Below are 16,008 nucleotides of genomic sequence, written 5' to 3' on the forward strand. Positions count from 1 at the left end.
CTTCTACATAAAGGTAAAAAGACATGTTAATATATGGTAGATGCCCTTCTAAAGTTTCTTCCTCGTCGTATAGGCCACAATAGATGACGGTTTGGGGAACGAGTGTACATTTCAGCTGCTTTAGGAAGCCTTGCACAGTTGATCGGATCAATTCTTCATCGTCATTGGGAGAGACAGGGCACAGAAGGAATGTTCAGTTACAACTGCTATTAATGTTTACCTCTAAATCAAATCACCAGGGTGACCTTGGAAAGTCATTCTGTCGAGCAATACCCCAGGTATATTGTGAAGTGTTTATGAATAGCTTCTCCTCTGTGTGCAATCCTTTGCCCTGAAAAAACTGCGTAGAACAGTGCAACAAATTAAGTCCCAAATTGTATCAAATGGAAGAATGGGCAAAAGATCCCAGTTGCACCTAATGATAGGAACTTAAGCTGGAATTCCTTGTATATTCCTTTGTTATTGGCAAAGCTTAATTATCTCTGGAGGTTTTTTTCCCTAGCTTCCGGGATTGCAGAAGCAGGAGTGAGATATCCTGAGATGTCTGATAGCGCTTGATATTAATTGTACAGTGAATTTTGTCCTATATAAGATTGTTATGATAGAGATACATGAGACTTAAATTAGGTGAGCACCTCACCTCAGGAGGCGGAAATTAGTGGCGGCTGGAAAGTAACAATCTTTGGTCAATCGCGACTTGTTTTAAAGCGGCGATGGACGGACCCAGCTGTTAAGAGTTAAGATTAGGGTTAGGGTTAACCCTAACCCTAATACCCCTAACCCCGAACATAATACTAACATTACATCAATCACAGCTGGGTCCGTCCATAGCCGCTTTAAGACAAGTCGCGAATTTGTGATGACATCATCTAACACAGTCGGCAACACAGCAAGTCGTCCAATGAAGACATCTGCATCCTGGTAAGTAGGTTTTTTTCACGTCGCTGTAGTATCCATTCGGTGTCCTACTGTCGTCCTCTTCTTTGTCGGGGTAGTCAGTACCGTTAAACTGACTACCACCGGTTTACGTAAATGTGGGTCATGCAGACCTGCCAAAGCACGCATATATATGCCTGTTAGGAAACGTATATTTTGCAACTGCTATACGGCAAGTGCAAGTACTCGCTGATGATGGCAACTTGACATAAACTAGGTTCATATGCTGCCGTTGAGGAGGCGGCTCTGCATATGGGTGGAAATACATTCCCATGCTCATTTTTAAGAGTAAAAAAAACCAGTTTATATTTACCATTTAACTTTCACCACATGAGTACAAGACAACAGAATTTTGGCAAGGATGCAAATGACTGTGCACGATACAAGACTTTACCTCTAACGCTTACTTTCCGAGTTGTTAATCGAATGTGAAAGGCTGATTAGACTGGGATGCCAGGCTCCAAGGGAAGATTACAAGACAGATATTGAATTGTGGCACCTGGCATTCGTTTTCATAGGTCACGTCTATCCACATTAGACAGCAGACCAGCCACTTCAGATTGATGCTCCCCAATATGACATTACCAAGAGATACAATTCATAAATAACATATGATTTACTTCCAGTAAATCTCACTTTTGGAGCATTAACAGCGCCTTTAGAAACCTTCAATTGTTTCGCCCGTAGGAAAAAAAAAACCTTTCCATAAATATCCAGGAAGGAGCAATATGGGATTTTTTTAGACATCAAAACTTATCAGAGTGAATCTGTTTCAAACAAATATGCAGCTTTCAACTTTATTAAGCATTTAAGTCATTTGTTGGTAACGCAACTTTGAGAGTATATTGTAAATAATATATTTTATCAGAGATTGTAAACAGACATTTCCACATTTAATTGAAAACTAGAGGGTGTAGGTAGAATTAAGGATGTGTTGTGTCAAGTTATAGATTGATTGATAATAGTGACAGTTAGATACTATGCTGTAGTGTAATGTTGTACTTAGAAACATCACTACAGTTATTTCAATTTAATGAGCATATTGAATGCTGGTAGTATTTAGATCCAGGGGCAAAATATTGCATCGCTGAGTCCCATAGCAAAATTTGGGCAATGGAATGACGATGCCAATCTAGTTTCCCTTATCTGAGCATACACAACCAACAAATGTTTAGAAGAGGCTTCTGCTCTGATCCTTTCAGAATAGAGACGCGACCTAGAGGATTGTGGGGAGCTAGAAGGGGGTCAAAACTCTGCAACATGGGACAATTCCACCGCTTGTTAGTCTTAAGTTCATATGTGTAGAGGAAGGGATAAAGACCTAGCCAGTGATTGACTACTGAAGTCCACTACAGAGGCCAGTGTTAGTGTAAAGGCATTCTAACACCAAAAAGTCAATCTTTACTTATGCTTAGCTCAGGGAAAAGTACATACCACACATAGTTTCAAGTTCCGTTTCTATGTCCCACATGTTAAGGGTTTAGGGGTATTAGGGTTAAGAGTTAAGGTTAGGATTAACCCCAATCCTAACCCTACCCCTAAGTTAAGGCCATGTTTAAACTGTTGTATTGTGAGATAACTAAATCACACATGAGTAAGTCTGGATACACACTACATAAAACCTTTCTCCCGATGCAACAATATTAACGATATTACCAAGTCCCGATCAGCAGCCGATCCATGCGCACACACTATACACGTTTTACAAGATTTACCTTCAGATCTGTGCACTTCATCTGTTGTAACTATCGGCTGAAAGGATCGTGACTCTGTAAACTTTATGGAGATCTGGGGGTAAATGTATCAAGCTGAGAGTTTTCCGGCCGGTTTGAAAAACCAATCAGATTCTAGCTATCATTTATTTAGTACATTCTACAAAATCATAGCTAGAATCTGATTGGTTGCTATAGGCAACATCTCCACTTTTCAAACCCGCCGGCAAACTCTCAGCTTGATACATTTACCCCCTGGCCGTGAGTGCATACTGTACACACACTGCAGAATTGGCCCAACATCGTTCCATCGTTTATAGAGGTTTTTAGTCCGTTTATGAAATCAAATCAAACAATACGATGTGATTTAGAACGATAATGGTTCATCGTTGGACTGTACACACTATTGTGATATCAGGCCGAACGGTTGTTTATCGTGTGATTGGCCCGACAATCGGAGGAAAAACTTGTAGTGTGTACCCAGCCTAAAACTGGTAGGATGGCTCAGGGAGGAGACATTGGAATTATGAAACAGTGTGAATCCGAATGGTAGTCTACTTTATGATGAATTCTGCAAACCTATTTACTAACATAAATAGAAAACCAACTCACATAATGAATATGGCAGACCATTTCATGCAGTAGCCTGCTGACCATTAGCGGGATACCTCTCCCTATTGAATTTGCATTATTAACTTTCTCCATCCGTTGGTTCCAAGGTGAGGAGCTACGGCCTTACGTGACCTGACTTTCCGTTGCTCTACAAAAAGGAGACATGTCATTAACATGACACCTGATTAGATTGGTCATCATTCAATTGTTGCAGTTAAGTCCATTAGCCTGAATTACTAATTTGTGGCACTATTGGGTGAGAAGGGATTTTACAAAATAATGAATCATTATACAAGGTGGATTTATTCAACTTTAAAGCATCCAAACCAGAATGATGTTACATATAATGGTGTTTTCTGCACATATTAGTTCTGAAATAGCTGGATGACTGGAGATACATCCTATGGTTGGTGCTTCACACTCGATTCCCACTCTGCTTATGGAAAACTGTGTCCTTGATTTGGTAGATTTATAATACAACTTGAGGCAGACCCGTGGTGGCAGAGACTCTCAGGAGGTGACATTGAAATGTTCAGCAGAGAATCACGATGATTGGAAGGACAAGCAATGACAGAAGTGACCACAACGTAGGAGAACTCAGCAGAACACAATCTAGTAGATATCCAGTGACAGCACTTAACACAAAGACTCAGAGAGGCTGATAACGTCTTTGTGATTAACGTAAAAGAGCAGCTCATGGGTTGTCGTTGACACATACGGTATAAGAAAAATGATATTTGTTCTGTCGTCATTGCCAGTATCAGATTCTCCCCTAACTGATATCTCACATTGCTGTGTGTGCCAAGCTTAACCTAGAGACGTTAGATTTTAATGCTGGTCCCACGAGCACTAAGATTGGAGGAATTATCTGGAAATTGTCCTGATATGAGAACATGAAATGACTGAGACCTAAACAAAGTATGATAAGGACCTCTTGGAACTCTTTTCCAAGAGGCCCCTTCCCCCATCCGTTGGTCAAAAACACACACTCATAAAAATGGCTTAGAATAATTCTATGTAGCCTGGGCCCTAGGCAGGATTTTAGGCTATCTAATGAAAAATCCAGCTCAGGGCTCAAAATTAATTCAATTAAATGCTAACAAATCATTTTCAGATGTTCCTTAAAATCCAGTTGGTAGATGACCACTGTTAGTATGTGTGCAGGCATCCAATCACACTGACGGTTTACCAAACCTAAAAGTATTTACAGCCACCCACAGCTTTGGCTAAATTGCAAATTGCAAACGGCAGAGATTGGCAGGTATGCGGCCAACATATATGACACTATTACAAATTACAGCTGATTGGATGGATGACTCATCCTATCCAATCAACTGCCTGCACAGCCATTAAAGGCGACCCACACTGACCTAACATTGAATGAGAAATAGTCAAACCTACAATATGGGGAATATATATATATTCTGTTAAAAAAAAAACGTTAGCGAGTTTTCTTGTATGTGGTGTTTTTTGGAATATTTAATAGACCATGTAATGTGCAAAACCTTAGCTTAGTAAATAATGTTTTCAGATTTTAAATCACGTCATCTGTGGTGATGGTGTTGGGGGTACCAGGACTGCCATTTGAGTGAATTATTTTTGCATCATTTAATGTTTCAGCCTATAATTTACTAACAATCATTGATATGCATGTTTGACATTTTTAAGATTTTACGCAAGATTTTATGCACTAGAATTTTTCGAAGCCAAGTTAAGCTAATAAATTCATTAGTACGTGTTTAATGATCTCTTTGGGGGGGAGGGGGCGGTTTCCAAAGCAGGGTTCAGAAAAGTCAGACCGCCTCGAGATAAATAAAAACAAAAAGCCTCATTTAAAAGCTTCAGAAATCTGTCAAAAAGAGAAGCGGGAGGTCTGTGTCTGCCCTGCCTAGACTCAATAACATTTCTGAATCCCAATTACAAAAGTCAATTTATAATTACTGTGGCGGATGATAATGTTATTATAAGGGTGAGTGAGTTTAAATATTGTGGCTTCACCTTTGATCATTAATTACAATGTGCCACAAGTTGCAGAGTATAGTTTTCGTTAGATGAGACCAGTCAAGTGCTTCATCCGTAGCGCGCCTCTCGGATTGATGCAAAAAGTGACTGATTATCACTTTGATAACAGTAATATAAAAATATAAAGATCAAAAAAAAAAAAATACTGCCTTTAACGTCACAAGACGACAGTGCAAAGCCAGGTTAAAGTAACATAGAAAATAAATTGTGACGGTGTCCATTGTAGCTTGTATATATATTACACTTCACGCCTATTTTATTTTTAGATTTGGTCATTGGATCCAATTGCTAAGACTTGATCTGTGTCCATTTTTCCTAAATAATACCAATACCTGGGCAGGCAATCATGTACCAATAGGGGTGGATCAGTCATAGTTTCGATAGGGCCCTGCGCTCCTGTTGGGGGCCCCAGCAGCAACCCCTATTGCACAGTTCTGCGCTCTTGGGAGCCCTATATTTAATGGCCAAGAGCAGCCTTTCTAATTGAGTGCAAAAATAATAACTAGAATCTGCTTGGTTGCTATAGGCAACAGCTCCACTTTTTCAAACCCGCAGTTTAGTAAACATACCTCCAGGACTTGTGGTGATTTCATTCCTTCAACAAGTGACCTTTAATATTCTGCCTTACAATGATCAATGATCCTGCAAATAAGGGGCCTGAGTCAATAAGGAGAGTAAAACAAAAAAAAGGAGTAAATGTTCTTTGGGACAAACCATGTTACAATGCAAGGGGTGCAAACTAGTTTATTATTTTGCAATACTGGCTGTTTTTTCATGTAGCACACAAATACTTGATAGCTTTGTTTTTACACTGACATATAAAGTTGATTGAGGACATGCCCTACCCCAACTATAAATCTGCTGTCACATTTTAAAATTTACCTCCCCCTTCCAATGCAACATGGTTTTGCCCAGGTGAAAAGTTACTCACTTTTAATGCTTCGCTCTCCTGAATAACTCAGGACAAAGATGCATAGATGAATCTTGCTCAATGAGGCAGCACTTCTTTGGGTGGTTCTGTAGGAAGGTTTCTTCTTAGTAAAGGACTCCAAGGGGTAAATGTATCATACCCCATTTTTTTCATCTTGCGCTTTAAATTTAAGCTGCAAAGATGCCGAACTCCCGCGAGTTGAAAAAAACTGGGGTATGATACATTTACCCCCAACTGTTTATGATGTGATGATCACAGACTGGATCGTTAGCGCTAACTTGTGAGAGCAATGGTCTATGCACCTATGGGGTCCTGCAATCTGGGGTCCCCTGATATTTAATACATTTTATTGGGAATCACCCCTTATGGAGTCACAGAACAAAAGCACACTGACACGTGGGGTCCCAGAGTAATGCACAGCTGTCAAATATCCCTAATTTCCAAGGACGGTCACTGGAGATTTGGAGAATTGTCCGTTCTTTTCAATATTGATCAACTATAAAATGTTTCCATTACTGCTTCTTAGATTATATTCTTTTTACGTCTGTTGGTATTTTCTGCACATTCAAAATGAACTATTATTGAATTGTAATATTTAAAATGGAAACAATAATGTTATAATTAAATTCAGACTTGCTGGGGATGGTAGTGCACCAAGATCCGCCAAGACAGCATCGCTTAGATGCACCAGTTTAGGCGCTTAGATACACCAGCTCAGCAGTAATGGGCGTAACTGCGCTGGGGTCATGAGTTCAATTCCCATCCATGGCCTTATCTGTGTGGAGTTTGTATGTTCTTCCCATGTTTGCGTGGGTTTCCTCCAGGTGCTCCGGTTTCCTCCCACACTCCAAAAACATACTAGTAGGTCAATTGGCTGCTAACAAATTGACCCTAGTCTGTGTGTGTGTGTGTGTGTCTATATTAGGGAATTTAGACTGTAAGCCCCAATGGGGCAGGGACTGATGTGAATGAGTTCTCTGTACAGCGCTGCGGAATCAGTGGAGCTATATAAATAAATGGTGATGATGATGATGATGATGCTTTTTAGGTAATGAAATGTGACGTGTCTTTGCAAACCGAGATCTGTGTTTTCTGGTTGATCAACAACCTGTGGAAAATATCAGTGGTATAAGGGAAAAAAAATTGTCTTTGGAAAGCAAAAATGTACTTTCTATACTTGTTGTTGATAGTAGAACTTCCAAGGTGCTGTCAGCTTCTCTAAGCACAAAAGATAATAACATTTCTAAGTTTCTCTCCGGCACCTAACCCGTTAATAAGAATGTAAATTAATTGTACGATCCGTAGTTTTACAAACGATGGACTCTTAATGCTTTTACATCTATGTGACCGCAATACATATCACGTTCTTATCCAGTTGCATTTTTCCTCTCACTAACATGGCGTATGAATGTTGCGTGCAATATTTGCGCGCTTCCTCATTAGAGATAATGTTTAATCGACCTTCATTAGGTCCTCAACGGCTACAAGACCACAGAGTGTTACACAGCAATAAAAGAGATGGAGACATAATGATGTATACCATTAAGGACCACGTTTGGTGAACAGTTCTCCGCCGTTCCCAGACCCAGCCATGTAACGGAACTGTTTGCGCTGCTCTGTAATTATGTTATTAAGGCTTATTAAACATTTATAAAATGACATTACTTTACAATACAGCTCTTGTCCTTGGATAATTCCCATCATTATCACTACCGAGTCTGCATAACAAACGTGTTGTATAAAGCTGTGTGAGGAGATGCTGAGATTTAGGAGCTATTCAATTTGCTTTGATACATTTTTATAGGCATGATGAGTGCTCTGGACAAGATGTATTGTCTTAAAGCTGTTAATATTTTTGTTATTTTATTAAAGCAAAAACAAAAAGAAAGTACAATGTAATTGCAATCATGAAACTGTCTGGTTCAGTAACACACAGCGATGTATATGCTATTATTTTTATCATAGTAAGGTGGCTCAGTGGTTAGCACTTCTGCCTCAGAGCACTGGGGTCATGCGTTCAATTCCCATCCATGGCCTTATCTGTCTGGAGTTTGTGTGTTTGTGTAGGTTTCCTCCGGGTGCTCCGGTCTCCTCCCACACTCCAAAAACATACTGGTAGGTTAATTGGCTGCTACTAAATTGTCCTTAGTCTCTCTCGGTCTGTGTGTGTGTGTGTTAGGGGACTTAGATTGTAAGCTCCAATGGGGCAGGGACTGATGTGAATGAGTTCTCTGTACAGCACTGCATAATCAGTGGCGCTATATAAATAGATGATGATGACTGTATTTATAAAGCACCAACATATTATGTAGTACAGTACATGGATCAAGATATTATTGTATGATCTCATTCTGTTCAGTCATTTGCTGCCCCAAAATCTAAACAGTGCGGTTGAATGACAGCTTACAAATGCCCCAGTTGGAGCCAAGAGTCATCATCATCACCATTTATTTATATAGCGCCACTGATTCTGCAGCGCTGTACAGAGAACTCACTCACATCAGTCCCTGCCCCATTGGAACTTACAATCTAAATCCCCTAACACACATACACAGAGACATAGAGACAGAGAGACTAGGGTCAAGTTTGTTAGCAGCCAATTAACCTACCAGTATGTTTTTGGAGTGTTGGAAGAAATTGGAGCACCAGGAGGAAACCCACGCAAACACGGGGAGAACATACTAACTCCACACAGATAGGACTCTGGTCAGAATTGAACCCATGAGAGCAGCACCGTGAGGCAGCAATGCTAAGCACTGTGCCACAGTGCACATGGCTGATAGTAGATGAGCCACGTATATAACAATACAGGTGTCTATAACCCATTGTCGTATTGGGGCCTGCAGGGTACACCAAGTCCATCTATTTATAAGACATTCAAAACTAATAATTATAAATTAGTGCACATACTTTATACCATATACTATATGCCCAATATGAATACATTTGGTAAATGGTTTTGTCATCAGAGTTACTTATGTAATGTTTTACTTGTATCAAATACGAAGCCTACTTATGTTTGGAACTGCATTTAGGATTTTTATGGAATGTTTGTTTCCAGCCTGAGCAGGCGCTTACCATCATTTTCTTCCTTGTCTTTATTATAATATTTTATATATAAGAAATTTTGAAATTTGGAGTCACTATTTTGTGGGAAAGGATTACTATTATCTTCTGCTTAAACTGTTTTTTCCTTCTCTATTTAATTTCATGTGACAGATTGTATTGTATTGCATTTGCCATGAGATTTATATGAGAATATATGTTTTAGCATTTACTTGCTATCTCCCATTGGTGGGTGGGGACTGTCACAGTGGTCATGCGTGAGGTTCCAATCAGGGCCCTATCTGTGTAGACTATGTATGTTCTCCCGTCAGTTTAATGCAGATGCTCCATTTTTCACCTACAGTCTGAAAAAAACACACTGGTAGGTTAACTGGCTTCTAACATGAACCATAGTGTGTTTGAACGGTGGGGAATTTAGACTGTAAGCTCCAATTGGCCGGGGACTGATGCGAGTGATACAATATTCTCTGGAAAACACTGCGTTATACGGTGACGGAATATTAATAAACCATAATAAATAGCTGTCCGTCTGTTTTGGTTGTTTCCTACCTATATGATCATCATCTATCTACATTTATTTATATAGCACCACTGATTCCGCAGCGCTGTGCAGAGAACTCATTCACATCAGTCCCTGCCCCATTGGAGCTTACAGTCTAAATTCCCTAATATACACACATGGAGACAGACAGAGAGACTAGGGTCAATTTTGATAGCAACCATTTAACCTACCAGTATGTTTTTGGAGTCCGGGAGGAAACCAGAGCACCCGGAGGAAACCCACGCAAACACAGAGAGAACATAGAAATTCCGCACAGATAAGGCCATGGACGGGAATTGAACTTATGGCCCCAGTGCTGTGAGGCAGAAGTGTTAACCACTTAGCCACCGTGTTGCCCTACCTAGATGCGTTCTCTACCTATATGATCTTGAAGTTATTTATTTGCTCTTATTAATTATACCAACACACCAAGAGGAGAGGTAGGAAGCAGAATCTGTTTTGGGGGCCAATGTTTGTTGGACATTCAATATATTCAATTGAGAACCTCTTCTCCCGGACCCATAATCTGGCGCACTACGTAACACTTAGCGCCCATCTGAATTAAGCTGGAGCCCCACTGACCGCGAGATCGCTGCACTCCCCTTGCAAACAGCCAAAGCACCAGCTCGGACTACAAGCTGCAGTCCTATATAATTTAGTCCTATATATGCTGGGATATGAGTTTATCTCTAATATATTCTCTGTCTGCAATTAAACGGAATTCATTTTCCACTTTGTATGGATTTCTGTTATCTCCTGGAGGTGCGGGAATTCCTCGGTACCAATAGCTGCTTATCTTATTTTTATAGCACTCAGACGTAATTCAACAGCAATCAGGAGATCATCGGCCTTTAATGTATATTTTAGATGGATTAGTATAAAAATATAATTTTCCTTTACAACGTACGCTCTCGCCCAACCACTTTACTTACACATTCCCAGCTGAATGACAACGGTAATGGATAGAAGAGCTGGTGACCTGTGGCCATCTGAACAAGGCTTCCTCCTATCTCCTTACGTCCCTATAATTGTAATTCCGCTACATACAAACCCAGCAAAGCAGAATCAATACTAAATCTGTAATTAAATTACTGTGAAATTAATAAAACATTCTTGCAGTGGATTTGTTTGTACAGTTAGTCGATTAACCTCTTCTCGGCCAGATGTACATTGCTGCACCACGGCCTACGATGGCTTCTAGCTATAAGAGATGAGGTGGGCAGCACGGTGGCTCAGTGGTTAGCACAGTGGCTCAGTGGTTAGCACTTCTACCTCACAGCACTGGGGTCATGAGTTTAATTCCCGACCTTGGCCTTATCTGTGAGGAGTTTGTATGTTCTCCTCGTGTTTGCATGGGTTTCCTCCGGGTGCTCCGGTTTCCTCCCACACTCCCAAAACATACTGGTTGGGTAATTGGCTGTTAACAATTAACCCTAGTCTGAGTGTGTGTGTGAATTAGGGAATTTAGACTGTAAGCTCCAATGGGGCAGGGACTGATGTGAGTTATCTGTACAGCGCTGTGGAATTAGTGGCGCTAAATAAATTGATGATGATGAGGTGAAGGATTAATCCCGTCAAGGTCAACTCTAATAACTCTATTTTGTTTGTTACAAGTTTGAGTATAATGTTGTTATGAGCACGTCTGCTTAAACACATATGCTTCTATAGGACTCCTATAGGGGAAACTGGGATTGGATGTTATGAGGTAGCAAGGACAGTTGTTTAAATATTTCTTTGATTCAGGACTTATTTAATCAAAGAAGAGCTTGAGATTGGTGCTCACTATGTGCAGAAGAAATGTTCTCTATTCTTTGGAGTGAAGCAACGAGGGACAAAAGAACTCAGAACCTGTTCCTGGCAATATATAATACTAGAGATCTAAGGGGGGGTTGACAGTCATTGGGGTAAGGGCAATGCACAGCTCGTAGGAAGTATTGGCGGCCTTTATGAGATCTCTGGATGTGGAGGCCGATGGTTATAATCACAGGTAGGACTGTATATTTAAAGTCATAGACACCCAGTGGGTAAATGAATCAAGCTGAGAGTATGAAAAGTGAAGATGTTGCCTATAGCAACCAATCAGATTCTAGTTATCATTTTGTAGAATGTGCTAAATAAATCTGATTGGTTTTTCACACTCGCCGGAAAACTCTCAGCTTGATACATTTACCCCCTAGTGTCAGACCACTAGGTGTCTCTGACTAGCATGACAGTCTGAAACGTATTACTTGCAGAAGCTGAGTGAAAGGGGAAGTCAGGAGGTGAGTGACGAAGGGGCCATGGGACATAAGATAATGGTTGACAGCTGTGTGTATACAAGAGGGGTCTCCACAAATCGCCCTAACTCTACTGTGGTGTTCGAACAGTCACATCAACCAATATAATCGTCTAACCATGTTCCTTCAGAATCTATGATAGAACAACTGCTGGAATGACGTCAGGAAATTTATGTTGCTTGGAAGGTGGTCTGCATACTGCGTTCCCCGGAAGTTCAAATGGTTTCTGGAGAAACCATTATCGCCAGAAATGGGAGAATGTATTATGACACTGACACAACAACTTCTTTCTTGAATAACTGTGCTTTTATTGTACACATCACCAATAACACTGTACATTTTTCTGAGGATGACACCGGGCGAACCCTTGCTCTGGCAAGACGTAGACCTCCTGCCTAGTCACCGGCCAACTAGCTGGCATCGGTCATCCCACCCACAACTAACAAACAGTCTTTTATTCTAAATAAACTAATTAACTGAGCCCAGGTACATTCTGTTAAAAAGTAAATGGGAAATCTCCAACCAGAGAAACGACTACCTTGTGAATTGGGACATGTCGAACTCTGAAACAAGTGTTCCAATAATCCCCAGACAAAACACACCTGAAAACCATCACCCTGTTTAGCTAATTTCAATACTCAACTAAATATATTTATTATAAATATTTATATCCCATTGAAATATCGTTACACCGCTTTAGTTATTTGTTTCTTAAACAATGCTGAATTCTTCCCTTGATCCACGACGTGGTCTAGTGCAGCAAACTTGTCGACAAATAAAAGTCAATAGACCATTTTAGCAGATCTAAAAGGTGTGTATAGCCCAATTAAATCAGCACTGATTCAGTCATCAACCTTGATAGAGCTCCTTGGCCTTTTCCACTGCCATAATTAATTTTTGTAAACCCATCACAGAAAACGTTGTTTGCATCTCACAAGATAAAACATTATGATTGCTGACCATAATATATTACGGCATTAAACTTTTCTGTCAGATGTACAGATTCAGCATATTTTAATCATTTTTTATTTGCAAAGATCAGGGGAAGCTCATCTATAATCATTAAGGCTGACTCCTGGAAGCGGCAATGATGGAAATATTAAATATGTTGCTTTTCATAGTCAGTATACACAACATGTCAAGAAAATAAATGAGATTGGTCCTCGCGTTGGACGCCAATGAACCTATGTAGACTAATAGGCTGGTCGATAAGAGCTAACTCAGGAATAGAAACCTTCAGAGGTGCGTCCTGGGGATTAAGATCTCAACAAAAACCTTATTGATAGGGCCGTGTTTTTGTATTGAGTCGCATTGCAAATCGATCAACAGCTTTGGCTAATACGGCAAGATTAATTTAATTCGGTTTGACTTTTTTTGGCATTAGCAGTTCAATTGCTATCATTGGTGCAACAGATCTGATAAATTATACCAATCTAATGGTAATGCAAGGTTCTGATGGCAAAATATATGTGTCCTGCTTATCCTAGAGTCAAGTCATTAAATAAGAAGGGATTTGTTTTCATCTTGGCAAAGCTCTGACGTGCTGTCTGCTAGAATTTCACCGGGCCCTCTCTCAGCGTTTTAAGATAATGTTTCATATCTCAAAATACATATTTGTATAGTGATGCTAATGACATCTATTTATCATTGCGACTGACTGTCTGTTCACCTTTATATATTTAAAGGGATTTTCTATCGTCAGATGTTTATGTTTAGTTTTTTTCAATGCACTGCTGCAACTTTTGCTAAAGACATTGCTTTTTGTGTTTTTTTTTTGGCTCCTTTGACATTGAACCAGGAACTCAAGGAAAAGTTGTTTATGTGGGCATAGGATACGTCAGAAATCTGCTTTGGATACAGTTGTAACCAGAAAGAAGCTTTGTGTCATATCCAAGTGCAGTAAAAATATACAGCTCTGCCTGCTTATCTAAAGACATAGCAAAGTAGAGATGGTCACTGACCCCCGTGTTTTGGTTTTGTATTCGGTTTTGGATCTGGATTACCTTCGTGTTTTGGTTTTGGTTTTGCAAAACCGCCCTTGCGTGTTTTGGTTTTGGTTTTGGTTTTGTTTGGTTTTGTTTTGCTATTTTCGCAAAAAATAAAAAAAATTTGGGCTAAAATAACCTAATTTAGTGCTCCACCAGTTTCTTAGATAAGTGGGGTAATTCTAAAGCTAATAAATTATGAAAAAAACAGTTTAATCCCTGGTAGGCCGCCCTTAATTCGAACACTTGTCTGCAAATTATACAGACAAACCTGGTTGTCTACCTCCTCCATCTTTGATTATTGGCAATGTAGCCATCGTCTTTGGGTGTATATTACACCCTACACTTGTAGTTGAATATTAAAAAAAGCAGCCTGCACAGACTGTGGAACTAGAAAGTAAAATTAAATGGACCAGGGTAGTTTGGTGGCTATCTATGCTCCCCCCGCCCTCCACTTGTAGTTGAATATAAAAAAAAGCAGCCTGCACAGACTGTGGAACTAGAAAGTAAAATTAAATGGACAATGGTAGTTTGGTGGCTATCTATGCTCCCCCCGCCCTCCACTTGTAGTTGAATATAAAAAAAGCAGCCTGCACAGACTGTGGAAATAGAAAGTAAAATTAAATGGTCCACAGTAGTTTGGTGGCTATCTATGCTCCCCCCGCCCTCCACTTGTAGTTGAATATAAAAAAAGCAGCCTGCACAGACTGTGGAACTAGAAAGTAAAATTAAATGGACCACGGTATTTTGGTGGCTATCTATGCCCCCCCCCCACCCTCCACTTGTAGTTGAATATAAAAAAAGCAGCCTGCACAGACTGTGGAACTAGAAATTCAAATATACAAAGAAATGGACAAAGGCAGTTTGGTATCTGTCTGCATCAGACCCCCCCCCCCCATCCACTTGTAGTAAAATAGAAAAAAAACCAGCCTGCATAGACCGTAGAACTAGAAATTCAAAAATACAAAGAAATGGACAAAGGCAGTTTGGTATCTGTCTGCATCAGACCCCCCCCCCCCCCCCCCAATCCACTTGTAGTAAAATAGAAAAAAAAAGCTGCCTGCATAGACTGTAGAACTAGAAATTCAAATATACAAAGAAATGGACAAAGGCAGTTTGGTATCTGTCTGCATCAGACCCCCCCCCAATCCACTTGTAGTGAAATAAAAAAAAAACAGCCTGCATAGACCGTAGAACTAGAAATTAGAATATACAAAGAAATGGACAAAGGCAGTTTGGTATCTGTCTGCATCAGATCCCCTCTCCACTAGGAGTAAAATAGAAAACTATTCAGCCATTATATAATCTAGAATATAAATAGAAATTGAGAAAGGCAATTTGGTATCTGTCTGCATCATAATCATCAATATCCTTATTAGCGCCCTTGTCACCTTCACAAATCTCCCCCACATCCTCTTCTATTTCCAAAGTGGCATCCTCAATTTGTGTATCAGCGGCTACACTCAGGCTGTTCAGGTACACATCAGCAGAACTGCTGAAAGGGCCCTTCTTTATGGGTACACTAACAGAATGCTCACGATTAGACATCCCACTGTTGGATGGACTCTCCACAGGGATTGGTGTCATTTGTGAATCAGAGCAAACATTATCCTCTAATGCCTTACTGTTATCTTGCAGCTCGGCTTTGACGCGTAACAGTAGTTGTGCACCAATTGTAGGCTGGGTAACTTTTTGGGATCTGCCACTAATAGCCAAAGGTGAAGGCCTCATTCTCTCTTTGCCACTGCGTGTGTAGAATGGCATGCTTGCAATTTTTTTTTTATCGTCACTTATTATGGGGGACACCCCAAAAGCACCGAGAAGTGCTAAAAATTATTTGGTAGATACTGCTGACAGATATGACTTTTGACAGCCAGAAATATTTATGCACAATTATGGGGGACACCCCAAAAGCACTGAGGAGTGC

The sequence above is a fragment of the Mixophyes fleayi genome, chromosome 10, assembly GCF_038048845.1.
Source record: "Mixophyes fleayi isolate aMixFle1 chromosome 10, aMixFle1.hap1, whole genome shotgun sequence".
NCBI lineage: Eukaryota > Metazoa > Chordata > Amphibia > Anura > Limnodynastidae > Mixophyes > Mixophyes fleayi.